This window comes from Triticum aestivum, chromosome 6B (assembly GCF_018294505.1).
Source record: "Triticum aestivum cultivar Chinese Spring chromosome 6B, IWGSC CS RefSeq v2.1, whole genome shotgun sequence".
NCBI lineage: Eukaryota > Viridiplantae > Streptophyta > Magnoliopsida > Poales > Poaceae > Triticum > Triticum aestivum.
This window is the reverse complement of record NC_057810.1, coordinates 143,333,947-143,351,774: the sequence shown is the minus strand read 5'-3', so window position 1 is coordinate 143,351,774 and position 17,828 is coordinate 143,333,947. Positions and strand designations below refer to the sequence as shown.

Genomic DNA, 17,828 nt, shown 5'->3' with positions numbered 1-17,828 from the left:
TTCATTTCCAAATGATAGCTTGAATGTGTTGGTTTCAGCATGCTGTTAAAGCAGATATAAAATGGAAGGCAATGTTACTGATAGCAGGCTTAATAGCAATCAAATATTGCAATTCAAACTAGTATTGTTGAAAATGAATAGAACGTAGGTAACGCTTAAACATCACACTGGATAAATGTGTAAAGCTGAAATAAAGGGCTTGTGTTAACTACACCAGGAATAACAGGAACCAAATATAGTCGTTCAAACTGGTAATGATGTTGTCGAGCGGCACAGTTCTGACTTGCACATAATGAACAACACATTGTGAATGACTGAAATAAACAAGGCATAAATGACCAGTATAACAACCAAATATAGCCATTGAAAACTGGACAGAGTCTCACTGCAACCAACCTAACAAGCAAATACAAATAAATAGGGCATATGCTTGAAAACTGGACAAATGCTCACTGCAACCAACCTAACAAGCATATAAAGATAAACAAGGCATCTGCTTGATAACTGGACAAATGCTAAAAAAAAGCAACCTAACAACCAAATACAGATAAAAAAGGCATCTGCTTGATAACTGGACAAATGCTAAAAAATACCTAACAACCAAATACAGATAAACAAGGCATCTGCTTGATAACTGGACAAATGCTCACTGCAACCAAACTAAGAACCAAATACAAATAAACAAGGCATCTGCTCAATAACTGAAAAAATGCTCACTCCAACCAACCTAACAACCAAATATAGATAAACAGGGCATCTACTCAATATAAACAACCAAATATAGCCATTCGTGAAACTAAAGTGGACAATTCATAATTAAACATCACATAGCCCTGTTGAACAATACATTTTTGCATAACTAAAATAATTAAACATGACACAGTTAAAGCACCGCACGACAAATGTTACTACAACATAGGGTACAGGTTGGCAAGCTGGAAAAGGTAAGATTTATTGATAGAATGTTGCCTCACATTTCATGGACAGGATCCTTCCAGATGGAAAAGAACATACCCATGGTGCGCTCTCTGATGTCACAGATGGGCTATTTCACCTTGGAAGAACCTTCGTGGGTGCCCTCCTCATGGTCGTGGTCGTGGTACATGAGATCTGACTTGGCAATTGAGGATCCCAAGCTGCTGTCATAGAACATGTCCTTCAGAAATAACAAAATGGGCTCGATGGCATATAAAGCTCGCAAATCCTTGACCGCTTGGCGGAGGAGATCAGGACCAGGGCCGTCCAAGAGGTCAACGACGGTTGAACCGGAGGTGTTGGGGATGGACCACTTAACCTGTGACATGGCCCGCGTGAAGCCGTCGGTGTGGACGAGCTTGATGTCGTAGCCAACTTTCCCGAGATACAACAATACGCTAGCCTGCTGACATGAAGCCTTTGGCATGGCAACATAGTCAACATCTTCGCCGGCTTCCGCACCGACGTGTTGCTCTGGGATCGATAGGTCGGGGCGAACGGCAACCACCTCGCCAACATCCGCCGGAGAGGCCATGATAAACTTCTTCTTGGCCGAACGCTCGTCGGGCTCCCCGGGATACATGGTCGAGCTTAGGCTGCGACATTCTGGAGTAGGGGATGTGGATCTGGTGGGAAGGGACACAGGAAGCCTCATCTAAAAACTCAGGGGAGTGTGGCGACGGTATGGGAATTGCAGGGTAACCTGAACTTTATTATCTAAGCTAGGAGGAACAGGCAGACCAGCAGGGGTTGGCGGCGGCGCCGGCGGGGGCCGCGAGCTAGGGTTTGAGGGGGGAGGAGGCGGGTGGGGGACTATGGAGGGGGGGTTGGTGTTTGAGGATACCCCGTAGCTGCTGAAAAATTTAGTAATGGTCGGTGGAGATGGTGGTGGACGAGGGAGGGCGGCGGTTCAAATGCCTCGGCTACTGCAATTTTACTATAAGGTCGGTGCTAGAGGAGTGTGGGCGATGGTTGAAGTACGGTGGCTACTAAAATTTGGTCAAAGGAATTGATGCGGGGCGGGAGTGCCCAAGATCGCGCACCGTCCAATAACAATATGTGTGTATGATAATAAGGGAAAGTGGGGCAGAACCGCCGATTTTTTCAACGCTCAAGGCGGGTAGTTTGTTTTTATATTTCTAGCTAGCTAGTCTATTGCACATGGTTAGTCCTAATTTCCAAATAAACTTACCCGCCTTTAGCTTGCACAGGTGGTGGTTTTACAGCGCACTTGCATCGCACATGGTTAAGCCAGTACCTCCACCCTTTGCTCGCGCTTGCACATGGTTGAGCGAGTACCTCCACCCCTTTGCTCGTGCTTGCTCGGTCGTGGTAAATTCAGTGCACTTGCATCGCACACGGTTGAGCCAGTACCTCCACCTTAATTTGCTCGCGCTTACGCAGTCGTGGTGATCTCATCGCACTTGCATCGCACACGGTTGAGCCAGGACCTCCACCTTATTTTCTCACGCTTGCGCAGGCGTGGTCATTCTCAGCGCACTTGTATCGCACATGGTTAAGATATCATAGCCATGTTCGTTGAGCGTCATCAGAGTCTTTGCAGCAAAAAATAACGTTAGAGAGGGTCAAAAGACAGCCACACCCGCATGTGGCCCAAATATATACGAGTGAAAAGGGTGGTCTGTGATGTTCGGAATTCCAATGCACAACTTTGACCGTGCGCGCCCACGATTGGGCACGTCGTTGAAGACTGACGAGAGGGGCTTGAAGTCAAGAACCACCTGGAAGTGGCCAAATATATGTAGGAATATTGGTGATGTTTAAAACTTTAAATACACAATGCATAACTTTGGTGGCGCCTGCCTCGCAAACCCGAAAGCATCCTTGGATATATCTTTCCCTAATATTAAAGGACGGATTGTTTTTCCAGTATTTTTCGTTCACGGTGGACCCACATAATTTTTGTACGTCCTAGGCTTTGTAAGTCGCAGCGTTTCGTCTTTCTCTCGATTCGTTTCTATCCAAAAAAATCACAGGACGCATAGAGCCACAATGGGCTGGCCCATTAGCGTACAAAGAGCCCGCGCTAAAAGAATTTCCAAGAAAAACATACTGCGACGCGAGGAATCAAACACATCCACTCATGCTAGAGCACTCAAATGCTTACCAATAGACTAAACAAGACTATTTATTTTATTAGCACCACGAAATTTTAAATTACGTACATAGTGGCGCCAGATACTGTGAGGAAAATATATTTTTCAAAGTGAATATATTTTAGAATGCGAAAATTTGGCCAAGTTGTTGATAATTTTTTAAAAGTCGCACATTTTTTTAAAGAAAAATATTTTTATTTCTATTTTTTTGAAACCTGAGTATTTTTTTTAAAACACGGACAATTTTTTAAAACTAGGGGCTATTGTTGTGATTATTTCTCGAATTTGGAAACATTTTTAAAAAACAAATATTTTTTGAACTTTAAATTTGAAAAGGCAAACATTTTGTAAACATGTTTTTTATGGGAGGTACTGTAGCTAAATTGTTTTAATCTATACATATATAATAAAACTTGGCGAATATTTGAAATATGCCCACGTCATGCTTTGTTTTACTTCATTTTATTAAACTAGGGATATGAAAAGGAATCTTTTTCTCTTTTGCGTCTTCACGTACAACCAGTCTCAGTCGGCCTAATGACTCCCGCCAAATGCATGAGGAGTCCAACTAAGGTTTCAAGGTCTATCTGACACAAACTGCTCAATTTACATGATAACACGGACATATATTATGTGCAGTGATTTTACCCTATTATATTAGCCAAATGATAAAAACAAATTGTGTTCAACGCTTTTGATCTTCATCAGACACGAAGGCGGCTCAACAATCCAGCTATTGGACCTTGCCAACCTTGATTAGTGACAGCTGGTACTGCGACCACCGACGACGAGGACGACAAAGACGACAAGAGGAAACATGTGTCTGGTGTTATATTGAAATGGAGGATGTGGACCGGAGAATGAGGTATTAGTCATGTTTATTATGTTATGGGCATGAGGGTGAGGTCTTTAGCCATACTCAATGGGTAAGGGCATGTAAGGGCTGTTTTCTCCCGTTGCAATGCACGGGCATGTTTCCTAGTATATATATTCTGCACACCACTTCCGCACTGCACGCCGAATGCAAGTGCACGTCATTCTTTAAACCAAGTGTGCTGTAGTACTCACATGAGTGAACTTCTCGTCGGAAAAAACTGCACGTGTTATTTTTTCAGTACTGTTTTTGCTCTAATTTTTTAACCGTTTATCGGAACGAGCCGTGTAATATAGCGTTGAAAAGCTATGTATTAGGCTCAACTTCGACATGTTGAACACTTTTCGAAATTTCACACGGTTTAAGAGGAGTTTTGAAAATGGTGCGGCCCATGACGAGTGGCAGCGAGCGTTTTTTCGTGATTTCTTCTAAACCGCTCGCCGGAATGAAGCAAATGATACACCGTTGGAAAGATATCGTCGAGGCGCATCTTTTTCATATCTATTATTTTCTCTAATTCGTTATGGTTTAAGAGCAGTTTCAAATTTACTAAATCGCGGAACTCTTTTTTAAATTTTTTAAAATTTTCGGTACTGTTTTCGCTCCAGTTTTTTCACTTTTTGTCGAAACGAGACGTGTGATACACCGTTGGAAAGCTATGGATGAGGCGCAACTTTCACATGTTGAAATTGTTTTGAGATTCCTTGCAGTTTTTAGTTAATTTTGAAAATCGTGCGGCTGACGATGTGTGGCTGCGGCCGTTTTTTGTATTTTTTTCAAATCGCTTGTCGGAATGATCCAAACGATACGCCGTTGGAAAGATATTGTCGAGACACAACTTTTTCATGTAGAGCACTCTCTCTAATTTCTGACGGTTTAAGAGCAGTTTTAATATTACCAAAATGCGGACATTCTGTTTTTTACGACCCCTAAATTGACGAGTGAACTTCATCCGACAGAAAACCGCACTACTTCGGCTGGAAAATCGCACTTCATCAGCCGGTCAAGTGAACTTCATGATTTCTTGTCTTTTTGTAAAAGAAATTAAGTTTTATGTTGTCTTTTTTTTCTAACAAGTGGACCGCAAGGACGGAGCGAGTTTTTTTTCTAACAAGTGGACCGCAAGGACGGAGCGAGTGAACTACATCTGATAATAAGCGAACTTCTTTGAGATGTTTTGATTTCTGTTGAATTTTTTTGTCTCATCTGGACTACACGGTCAATGTTAATGAGCTGCATCAAATTTTCGATTTTTTTTCTTTTTCTCTTTTCTTTCAATGTGAACCACCAAAGGATTTCCAAGGGAACTGCATCGAGAAATAATCCACAATTTTTTCACCATCCATATTTAGTAATCTTTTTTGGGCAGGGAACTGCACAAAACGAAACAAGGTGTTGCACTACCAAGCTAACCAAACTGCATTTTTACAGAGCAAAACCTTGAATAAAAATACAGAAAGCTGGAATATGCGCCTAGACGTTGAACCAGGAACGCCAGATTAACTGCAAGATTTGCACTGCAAGCCATGCGCGGTGAAGCTGCACACCAAACACTACAAACCTGCATACTACGCCGCAGCTGACTGCATCTCCGCATGCTGACGGATCCGGTAGACCTCGTGATCGAAGAACCTCCAGTTTTCCCAGCGACGAGCTAACTCATAGTGAACCACCAAGGTTTTCATAATTAACTGCATTAGGTTTTCAACACTTTTCAAACGAGGCCATATAACTTTTATACATAAAATCATCAAACATGGAAAACACCATTCTGCACTGCATGTCCACATGGCCGAAACTGCATGCTGATCTCTAAACATCACCATGTTTCATCGCGTACTGCAATCAAATGAGTTCCTGTAATTTTTATACATAAAATCCTCAAACACAAAAAAGCACGGTCTATAGAAGGGGTGTGCTCGATCTTCCTATCTCCACCAGGAGATAGCCACTGGATCCATGGAAGAAGGTGTATGGGTTGCACTGGGGAGGGTTTCCCGGCGCGGTAGAGCCGTCCTTGCCTCACACAGAGCAGCGGGAGAAGGCACGACCAGCGCCATGGATCTGACAATGAACTGCAAAAGGAAATTCAGTGAGCTACAAAAAATTCACCGACGAGTGGCATACCGACCTGCAATTTGAGCCGCGACGAGCTGCACACCATGTTGCGGCGTGGTCAATGGCGCCCACGTGCAGGAGAGGAGGCGAGCTCCCGGTCCTGGCCGAAGAGCGGGATGCCCCGAGTATCCCTACCACCTTTGGTGAAACTAATAATAGATGGCTCCATCAACACGGCTACCCCTGCGGGAGACTCAACAACCACTTGGTAAGTCGCTTCCACCGGTCCGGCATTGGTGACAGTGCGCGAAATTGTGACATTGTCCTTTAGGTTTGGCACGGTGATTGATGGGAGGTTGAGATTGAGTTGGTAGGACTCACAGCCGTCTAACAATTCAAGGGTGCAATTCAAGAATTTGTTGTACTCCTTTGCATCCACATCATAAACCAAGCCAGGATCGACGGCCCTGTCTGGGTCCATGTGGCCACCCCCAAAATCAAAAGGGTCAGCTAGTTTTCTTGGCACCCCCTCAGCTTGGATCGGCATACCGAAATGATCAGTCACTGAAGCTGCAAGAAGTTTAAGTAGTGATGAAGCTTGTCTTATGCATATTGTGACGAGGGACTTAGAATATTAACTTTACTATATTGCCATGTTTGTACCTGTGGTGATAAGGGCAGATTTGATAATGGCAGGTGACCAGTCAGGGTGAACCGACTTGAGCAGCGCAGTGACCGCTGAGACATGAGGACATGCCATGGACGTCCCGGACAACAACACGTAGGTGCCGCGCACTGCTGCCAAGATGTTGACTCCCGGTGCAGCTATATCAGGCTATTCAAACATGTACATGATACAAGTCTCAAGTATTCCAACAACTAGAGAGCCTAGGTACATAGCAAAGTGCAACCTACTTTTCTTTAAATAAGAAGAAATACATACCTTGAGTATGGCTGAAAACGCTAGGCTAGGGCCTCTCGACGAGAACGAGGCGACCCTCGGCGACAACACCTCATTTCCAACAACGCTCATGGTAGGTCACACCTTCACCACTGGACTCCTAACATGGCACATGACAGACACGAGTTAATTACTGTACAAGAAAATCAACATGTGTTCACCTCGCCTATCAACCTGACAACATATGCTCACCCTGTCATATCCCAATATGAAGCAATTCTATGTGCTATCTCAAAATCCACGAGAACACAAGGCATAATGTTGTGGCACGCGGCCACATTGTTGACATTATTGATGGCGTACTGTGCGAAAATGAGGCCCTTAGCACCGGCCTCCAAGGTACGGTTGATGGCATTGCGAAGTGCCACCCGAGGCGAGGTGAGAAAGGCCACCTCTGGTGCATAGCACAATACTATTTTTCCTGTGACATTGCTCGAAGCTAGTGTCTCCATGTCACAGCTAGATAAATATATCAAATTCGGTATCACTCAGAATCAATGAATTGTGATTATACAGCATGTGGAACTACAAATCAAATGTGCCAAGTGGCTTCTATATTTCATATCACCTCCTCGCATGAACGAGGGCCTTAAAGTCGTTGCTGGTCACGGATGTGTTGTAGTGAAGAGATTGCCCCTGCATTCGAAATAAAAACACGAAAAAGTTCACCTTTGTCTTTAGACACGTAGGATTGGCCAAGTAGTTATTTGTAAGATAGGTGATGAACTAAAACAAGACTATGGTTTCCATAATGTAATTTTGTTTACGTTGTAAGGTTTTATTGGACTTTGTAGGATGTGTTTATGTCTTGAGATAATTATGGAAAATAACTACCAAAAAGTATAAACATAACAAATAAAACTATTGCAAGGTATAATTAATTCTTGATAAAAAATCAGTTTGAGTGTAAGCATCTCAAATAGTTAAACTGAATTTAAAATTGACTAAACTTCCAAACCTTGGCATGTGCATGCAAACCATCTCTTCCAATTATTGATTAATTAACTATATACGAAACAAATATTGCTAGGTGCACGTAGAAAAAAACCCAGAAATGCCAAGGGTACACAGGAAAATAAATGATGATATTACCATATTAAAACTCGTTGTAGGAAAAAACTTGTGCAGTTCAAACTGCCTACCAGATTTCAATCTTTTTCACCGCCAGATTCCATACAAAAGATGCATATAGTAAATTAGTAAACATCATATTGGTTATTAAGCAAGTAATGTCGGCTTCAACAAATGCGCGCCTGAATTTGTTACCCTATTTTGTAGTCTAAATCTTCAGTCCGGTTCAAAATTATTTTCACGGGTGAATATGTACTAACGATTCATGGTTTAGATGGTCGTACCTAAAGTATATTATGGCTCCTTTGGTTTGCAGCATCCTAAAAACTTAGGATGAGGAAAATACAGGAATATGGTAAGAATGCATGTGCAAAAATAATGTCTTCCTAGGAATTCTGTCAACTTGGGTGTTTGTTCCATAGGAACCGGAAAAAATATAGGTTTCCTAATAATCTTGGTCAGAGATGCACCTCTATGTTGTCGATGTTAGGGTCTCATCACACACATGTGCAAAAGCATGTGGGATGTGATACACATTAGAAAGGGGTGCATCAAATGAATGGTGTGTGATGGCATTTTCTGATTTAAGAAATCTTGATGCCTCCGAAGGAAGATTCATTGTTGTTGATTGAAAGATTTTCTCTGGTGCCACCGATCTCTATTTTCATCCAGACCATCTATGTTAGGTCCGGTACATCTGAGAATAACTCTTTTAGGCACTTCCGAGCACCTCTCGATTTGTTTTTGAAGGAAATATGCCCTAGAGGCAATAATAAAGTTATTATTTATTTCCTCATATCATGATAAATGTTTATTATTCATGCTAGAATTGTATTACCCGGAAACATGATACATGCGTGAATACATAGACAAACATAATGTCACTAGTATGCCTCTACTTGACTAGCTCATTAATCAAAGATGGTTATGTTTCCTAACCATAGACATGTGTTGTCATTTGATTAACAGGATCACATCATTAGGAGAATGATGTGATTGACTTGACCCATTCCGTTAGCCTAGCACTTGATCGTTTAGTATGTTGCTATTGCTTTCTTCATGACTTATACAAAGTTTCTACAACTATGAGATTATGCAACTCCCGTTTACCCGAGGAACACTTTGTGTGCTAAATGTCACAACGTAACTAGGTGATTATAAAGGTGCCCTACAGGTCTCTCCGAAGGTACATGTTGGGTTGGCGTATTTCGAGATTAGGTTTTGTCACTCCGATTGTCGGAGAGGTATCTCTGGGCCCTCTCGGTAATACACATCACTTAATCCTTGCAAGCATTGTAACTAATGAGTTAGTTACGGGATGATGTATTACAGAACGAGTAAAGAGACTTGCTGGTAACGAGATTGAACTAGGTATTGGATACCGACGATCGAATCCGGGCAAGTAACATACCAATGACAAAGGGAACAACGTATGTTGTTATGCGGTTTGACCAATAAAGATCTTCGTAGAATATGTAGGAGCCAATATGAACATTCAGGTTCCACTATTGGTTATTGACCGGAAACAGTTCTAGGTCATGTCTACATAGTTCTCGAACCCGTAGGGTCCGCACGCTTGACGTTATGATGACAGTTTTATTATCAGTTTATAAGTTTTGATGTACCGAAGGTTGTTCGGAGTCCCGGATGTGATCACGGACATGACGAGGAGTCTCAAAATGGTTGAGACATAAGGATCGATATATTGGACGACTATATTCGGACACCGGAAGTGTTCCGGGTGATTTCGGAGAAAACCGGAGTGCCAGAGGGGTTACCGGAACCCCCCGGGGAAGTATTGGGCCTTACTGGGCCTGAGGGGAGAGAGAGGGCAGCAGCCCAGGAGGTGGCGCCCCCCCATGGGGAGTCTGAATTCGACTAGGGAAGGGGGGCGCGGCCCCTCTTTCCCTCTCCCTCTCCCTCTCTTTCCTTCCCCCTCTCTCTTCCTAGTTGGACTAGGAAAGGGGAGTCCTACTCCCACTAGGAGGAGGACTCCCCCCTCCTTGGCGCGCCCCCTAGGGCCGGCTGGCCTCCCCCTTGCTCCTTTATATACGGGGGAAGGGGGCACCCTAGAACACACAAGTTGATCTTCATGATCGTTCCTTGGCCGTGTGCGGTGCCCCCTCCAACATATTCCACCTCATTCATATCGTCGCGGAGTTTAGGCGAAGCCCTGCGTCGGTAGAACATCATCATCGTCACCACACCGTCGTGCTGACGGAACTCATCCCCAACACCCTGCTGGATCGGAGTCCGGGGATCGTCATCGAGCTGAACGTGTGCAGAACACGGAGGTGTTGTACGTTCGGTGCTTGGATCGGTCGGATCGTGAAGACGTACGAATACATCAACCGCGTTGTCATAACGCTTCCGCTTTCGGTCTACGATGGTACGTGGACACACTCTCCCCTCTCATTGCTATACATCACCATGATCTTGCATGTGCGTAGGAAAATTTTGAAATTACTACGTTCCCCAACAATGGTATCAGAGCCTAGGTTTTTATGCGTTGATGTTATATGCACGAGTAGCACACAAGTGAGTTGTGGGCGATACATGTCATACTGCTTACCAGCATGTCATACTTTGGTTCGGCGGTATTGTTGGATGAAGCGGCCCGGACCGACATTACGCGTACGCTTACGCGAGACTGGTTCTACCGACGTGCTTTGCACACAGGTGGCTGGCGGGTGTCAGTTTCTCCAACTTAAGTTGAACCGAGTGTGGCTACGCCCGGTCCTTGCGAAGGTTAAAACAGCACTAACTTGACAAACTATCATTGTGGTTTTGATGCGTGGGTAAGAACGGTTCTTGCTCAGCCCGTAGCAGCCATGTAAAACATGCAACAACAAAGTAGAGGATGTCTAACTTGTTTTTGCAGGGCAGGTTTTGATGTGATATGGTCATGACGTGATGCTATATTTTATTGTATGAGATGATCATGTTTTGTCACCGAGTTATCGGCAACTGGCAGGAGCCATACGGTTGTCGCTTTATTGTATGAAATGCAAACGCCCTGTAATTGCTTTACTTGATCACTAAGCGGTAGCGATAGTCGTAGAAGCAGTAGTTAGCGAGACGACAACGATGCTATGATGGAGATCAAGGTGTCGCGCTGGTGACGATGGTGATCATGACGGTGCTTCGGAGATGGAGATCACAAGCACAAGATGATGATGGCCATATCATATCACTTATATTGATTGCATGTGATGTTTATGCTTTATGCATCTTATCTTGCTTTGATTGACGGTAGCATTTTAAGATGATCTCTCACATAATTATCAAGAAGTGTTCTCCCTGAGTATGCACCGTTGCTAAAGTTCGTCGTGCCCAGACACCATGTGATGATCGGGTGTAATAAGCTCAATGTCCATCTACAATGGGTGCAAGCCAGTTTTGCACACGCAGAATACTCAGGTTAAACTTGACGAGCCTAGCATATGCAGATATGGCCTCGGAACACGGAGACCGAAAGGTCGAGCGTGAATCATATAGTAGATATGATCAACATAGTGATGTTCACCATTGAAAACTACTCCATCTCACGTGATGATCAGTTATGGTTTAGTTGATTTGGATCACGTGATCACTTAAGATGACTAGAGAGATGCTTGTCTAAGTGGGAGTTCTTAAGTAATATGATTAATTGAACTTAAATTTATCATGAACTTAGTACCTGATAGTATTTTGCTTATCTATGTTTGTTGTAGATAGATGGCTCGTGCTGTTGTTCCGTTGAATTTTAATGCGTTACTTGAGAAAGCAAAGTTGAAAGATGATGGTAGCAATTACACGGACTGGGTCCGTAACTTGAGGATTATCCTCATTGTTGCACAGAAGAATTACGTCCTGGAAGCACCGCTGGGTGCCAGACCTGCTATAGGAGCAACGCTAGATGTTATGAACGTCTGGCAGAGCAAAGCTGATGACTACTCAATAGTTCAGTGTGCCATGCTTTACGGCTTAGAACTGGGTCTTCAACGACGTTTTGAATGTCATGGAGCATATGAGATGTTCCAGGAGTTGAAGTTAATATTTCAAGCAAATGCCCGGATTGAGAGATATGAAGTCTCCAATAAGTTCTATAGCTGCAAGATGGAGGAGAATAGTTCTGTCAGTGAGCATATACTCAAAATGTCTGGGTATAATAATCACTTGATTCAACTGGGAGTTAATCTTCCGGATGATAGCGTCATTGACAGAATTCTCCAATCACTGCCACCAAGCTACAAGAGCTTCGTGATGAACTATAATATGCATGGGATGAACAAGACAATTCCCAAGCTCTTCGCGATGCTAAAAGATGCGGAGGTAGAAATCAAGAAGGAGCATCAAGTGTTGATGGTCAACAAGACCACTAGTTTCAAGAAAAAGGGCAAAGGGAAGAAGAAGGGGAACTTCAAGAAGAACAGCAAGCAAGTTGCTGCTCAAGAGAAGAAACCCAAGTCTGGACCTAAGCCTGAAACTGAGTGCTTCTACTGCAAGCAAACTGGTCACTGGAAGCGGAACTGCCTCAAGTATTTGGCGGATAAGAAGGATGGCAAAGTGAACAAAGGTATATGTGATATACATGTTATTGATGTGTACCTTACTAGAGCTCGCAGTAGCACCTGGGTATTTGATACTGGTTATGTTGCTAATATTTGCAACTCGAAACAGGGACTACGGAATAAGCGAACACTGGCTAAGGACGAGGTGACGATGCGCGTGGGAAATGGTTCCAAAGTCGATGTGATCGCGGTCGGCACACTACCTCTACATCTACCTTCGGGATTAGTTTTAGACCTGAATAATTGTTATTTGGTGCCAGCGTTGAGCATGAACATTATATCTGGATCTTGTTTGATGTGAGACGGTTATTCATTTAAATCAGAGAATAATGGTTGTTCTATTTATATGAGTAATATCTTTTATGGTCATGCACCCTTAAAGAGTGGTCTATTTTTGATGAATCTCGATAGTAGTAATACACATATTCATAATGTTGAAGCCAAAAGATGCAGAGTTGATAATGATAGTGCAACTTATTTGTGGCACTGCCGTTTAGGTCATATTGGTGTAAAACACATGAAGAAACTCCAAACTGATGGACTTTTGGAACCACTTGATTATGAATCACTTGGTACTTGCGAACCGTGCCTCATGGGCAAGATGACTAAAATGCCGTTCTCCGGAACTATGGAGAGAGCAACAGATTTGTTGGAAATCATACATACAGATGTATGTGGTCCGATGAATGTTGAGGCTCGTGGCGGATATCGTTATTTTCTCACCATCACAGATGATTTAAGAAGATACGGGTATATCTACTTAATGAAGCATAAATCTGAAACATTTGAAAAGTTCAAAGAATTTCAGAGTGAAGTTGAAAATCATCGTAACAAGAAAATAAAGTTTCTATGATCTGATGAGGAGAATATTTGAGTTACGAGTTTGGTCTACATTTGAAACAATGCGGAATAGTTTCGCAACTTACGCCACTTGGAACACCACAGCGTAATGGTGTGTCCGAACGTCGTAATCGTACTTTACTAGATATGATGCGATCTATGATGTCTCTTACCGATTTACCGCTATTGTTTTGGGGTTATGCTTTAGAGACGGCCGCATTCACGTTAAATAGGGCACCATCAAAATCCGTTGAGATGACTCCTTATGAACTATGGTTTGGCAAGAAACCAAAGTTGTCGTTTCTGAAAGTTTGGGGCTGCGATGCTTCGGTGAAAAAGCTTCAACCTGATAAGCTTGAACCCAAGTCGGAAAAATGTGTCTTCATAGGATACCCAAAGGAGACAGTTGGGTACACCTTCTATCACAGATCCGAAGGCAAGACATTTGTTGTTAAGAATGGATCCTTTCTAGAGAAGGAGTTTCTCTCGAAAGAAGTGAGTGGGAGGGAAGTAGAACTTGATGAGGTAACAGTACCAGCTCCCTTATTGGAAAATAGTTCATCACAGAAATCGATTCCTGTGACACCTACACCAATTAGTGAGGAAGTTAATGATGATGATCATGAAACTTCAAATCAAGTTGTGACTGAACTTCGTAGATCAACCAGAGTAAGATCCGCACCAGAGTGGTACGGTAACCTATTCTGGAAGTCATGCTACTAGATCATGGTGAACCTACAAACTATGAAGAAGCGATGGTGAGCCCAGATTCCGCAAAATGGCTTGAAGCCATGAAATCTGAGATGGGATCCATGTATGAGAACAAAGTGTGGACTTTGGTTGACTTTCCCAATGGTCGGCAAGCAATAGAGAATAAATGGATCTTTAAGAAGAAGACTGACGCTGACGGTAATGTTACTGTTTACAAAGCTCGACTCGTTGCAAAAGGTTTTCGACAAGTTCAAGGGGTTGACTATGATGAGACCTTCTCACCCGTAGCGATGCTTAAGTCTGTCTGAATCATGTTAGCAATTGCCGCATTTTATGATTATGAAATATGGCAAATGGATGTAAAAACTGCATTCCTGAATGGATTTCTGGAAGAAGAGTTGTATATGATGCAACCAGAAGGTTTTGTCGATCCTAAGGGAGCTAACAAAGTGTGCAAGCTCCAGCGATCAATTTATCGTCTGGTGCAAGCCTCTCGGAGTTGGAATAAACGCTTTGATAGTGTGATCAAAGCATATGGTTTTATACAGACTTTTGGAGAAGCCTGTATTTACAAGAAAGTGAGTGAGAGCTCTGTAGCATTTCTGATATTATATGTGGACGACATATTATTGATTGGAAATGATATAGAATTTCTAGATAGCATAAAAGGATACTTGAATAAAAGTTTTTCAATGAAAGACCTCGGTGAAGCTGCTTACATATTGGGCATCAAGATCTATAGAGATAGATCAAGACACTTGATTGGACTTTCACAATGAACATACCTTGATAAAGTTTTGAAAAAGTTCAATATGGATCAGGCAAAGAAAGGGTTCTTGCCTGTATTACAAGGTGTGAAGTTGAGTCAGACTCAATGCCCGACCACTGCAGAAGATAGAGAGAAAATGAAAGGAGTTCCCTATGCTTCAGCCATAGGCTCTATCATGTATGCAGTGCTGTGTACCAGACCTGATGTGTGCCTTGCTATTAGTTTAGCAGGGAGGTACCAAAGTAATCCAGGAGTGGATCACTGGACAGCGGTCAAGAACATTCTGAAATACCTGAAAAGGACTAAGGATATGTTTCTCGTTTATGGAGGTGACAAAGAGCTTGTCGTAAAGGGTTACATCGATGCAAGCTTTGACACTGATCCGGACGATTCTAAATCGCAAACCGGATACGTATTTATATTGAACGGTGGAGCTGTCAGTTGGTGCAGTTCTAAACAAAGCGTCGTAGCGGGATCTACATGTGAAGCGGAGTACATAGCTACTTCGGAAGCAGCAAATGAAGGAGTCTGGATTAAGGAGTTCATTTCCGATCTAGGTGTCATACCTAGTGCATCAGGACCAATGAAGATCTTCTGTGACGGTACTGGTGCAATTCCCTTGGCAAAGGAATCCAGATTTCACAAGAGGACCAAGCACATCAAGAGATGCTTCAATTCCATCCGGGACCAAGTCCAGGTGGGCGACATAGAGATTTGCAAGATACATACGGATCTGAATATTGCAGACCCGTTGACTAAGCCTCTTCCACGAGCAAAACATGATCAGCACCAAGACTCCATGGGTGTTAGAATCATTACTATGTAATCTAGATTATTGACTCTTGTGCAAGTGGGAGACTGAAGGAAATATGCCCTAGAGGCAATAATAAAGTTATTATTAATTTCCTCATATCATGATAAATGTTTATTATTCATGCTAGAATTGTATTACCCGGAAACATGATACATGTGTGAATACATAGACAAACATAATGTCACTAGTATGCCTCTACTTGACTAGCTCATTAATCAAAGATGGTTATGTTTCCTAACCGTAGACATGTGTTGTCATTTGATTAACGGGATCACATCATTAGGAGAATGATGTGATTGACTTGACCCATTCCGTTAGCCTAGAACTTGATCGTTTAGTATGTTGCTATTGCTTTCTTCATGACTTATACAAAGTTCCTACAACTATGAGATTATTCAACTCCCGTTTACCCGAGGAACACTTTGTGTGCTACCAAACGTCACAACGTAACTGGGTGATTATAAAGGGGCTCTACAGGTGTCTCCGATTATCGGAGAGGTATCTCTGGGCCCTCTTGGTAATACACATCACTTAAGCCTTGCAAGCATTGTAACTAATGAGTTAGTTACGGGATGATGTATTACGGAACGAGTAAAGAGACTTGCTGGTAACGAGATTGAACTAGGTATTGGATACCGACGATCGAATCTCGGGAAAGTAACATACCAATGACAAAGGGAACAACGAATGTTGTTATGCGGTTTGACCGATAAAGATCTTCGTAGAATATGTAGGAGCCAATATGAACATCCAGGTTCCACTATTGGTTATTGACCGGAAACAGTTCTAGGTCATGTCTACATAGTTCTCGAACCCGTAGGGTCCGCACGCTTAACGTTACGATGACAGTTTTATTATGAGTTTATAAGTTTTGATGTACCGAAGGTTGTTCGGAGTCCCGGATGTGATCACAGACATGACGAGGAGTCTCGAAATGGTCGAGACATAAAGATCGATATATTGGACGACTATATTCGGACACCGGAAGTGTTCCGGGTGATTTCGGAAAAAACCGGAGTGCCGGAGGGGTTACCGGAACCCCCTCGGGGAAGTATTGGGTCTTAGTGGGCCTGAGGGGAGAGAGAGGGCAGTAGCCCAGGAGGTGGCGCCCCCCCCCCATGGGGAGTCCGAATTGGACTAAGGAAGGGGGGCGCGGCCCCTCTTTCCCTCTCCCTCTCCCTCTCTTTCCTTCCCCCTCTCTCTTCCTAGTTGGACTAGGAAAGGGGAGTCCTACTCCCACTAGGAGGAGGACTCACCCCCCTCCTTGGCGCGCCCCCTAGGGCCGGCCGGCCTCCCCGCTTGCTCCTTTATATACGGGGGCAGGGGGCACCCTCGAACACACAAGTTGATCTTCGTGATCGTTCCTTAGCCGTGTGCGGTGCCCCCCTCCACCATATTCCACCTCAGTCATATCGTCGCGGAGATTAGGCGAAGCCCTGCGTCGGTAGAACATCATCATCGTCACCACACCATCGTGCTGACGGAACTCATCCCCGACACCCTACTGGATCGGAGTCCGGGGATCGTCATCGAGCTGAACGTGTGCAGAACACGGAGGTGTCGTACGTTCGGTGCTTGGATCGGTCGGATCGTGAAGACGTAGGAATACATCAACCGCGTTGTCATAACGCTTCCACTTTCGGTCTACGAGGGTACGTGGACACACTCTCCCCTCTCGTTGCTATACATCACCATGATCTTGCGTGTGCGTAGGAAAATTTTGAAATTACTACGTTCCCCAACAGTTTTAGCCCAGTGTCTCAGAATAGGGCCAGTTCCCGAGAAAATCCTATCACATACCTCCGAGTTGAGACTTAGTTGTTTTTGCACTGATTCAATTCTGAGATTTGCTCAGTTGACCCTGGTACCTCCGAGAATCATTATCTCAGTCTGAGTAAGTTCTCTTACTAGCATAAATGAGCTCCTTTTGTGTTAGTGTCTATGTGTAATTGGATCTTTGAGAGGCTTACTTTGTCTTCCCAACTGATCATTCAAATTTAATGAGTCTTGAAGTACCAGTAAAACATCCATGATCAACTTCTGGGTTAGTTGCTTTTAATCGTGCATCAGTCGAATCTCCTTTCA

General features: G+C 43.4%; 1 pseudogene; it reads right to left on the bottom strand.

Annotated features, from left to right (window-relative positions):
* Positions 1–6,142: 6,142 nt before the first annotated feature.
* Positions 6,143–17,828, bottom strand: part of LOC123138980 (subtilisin-like protease SBT3.9) — a 16,888-nt pseudogene continuing 5,202 nt past the window's right edge.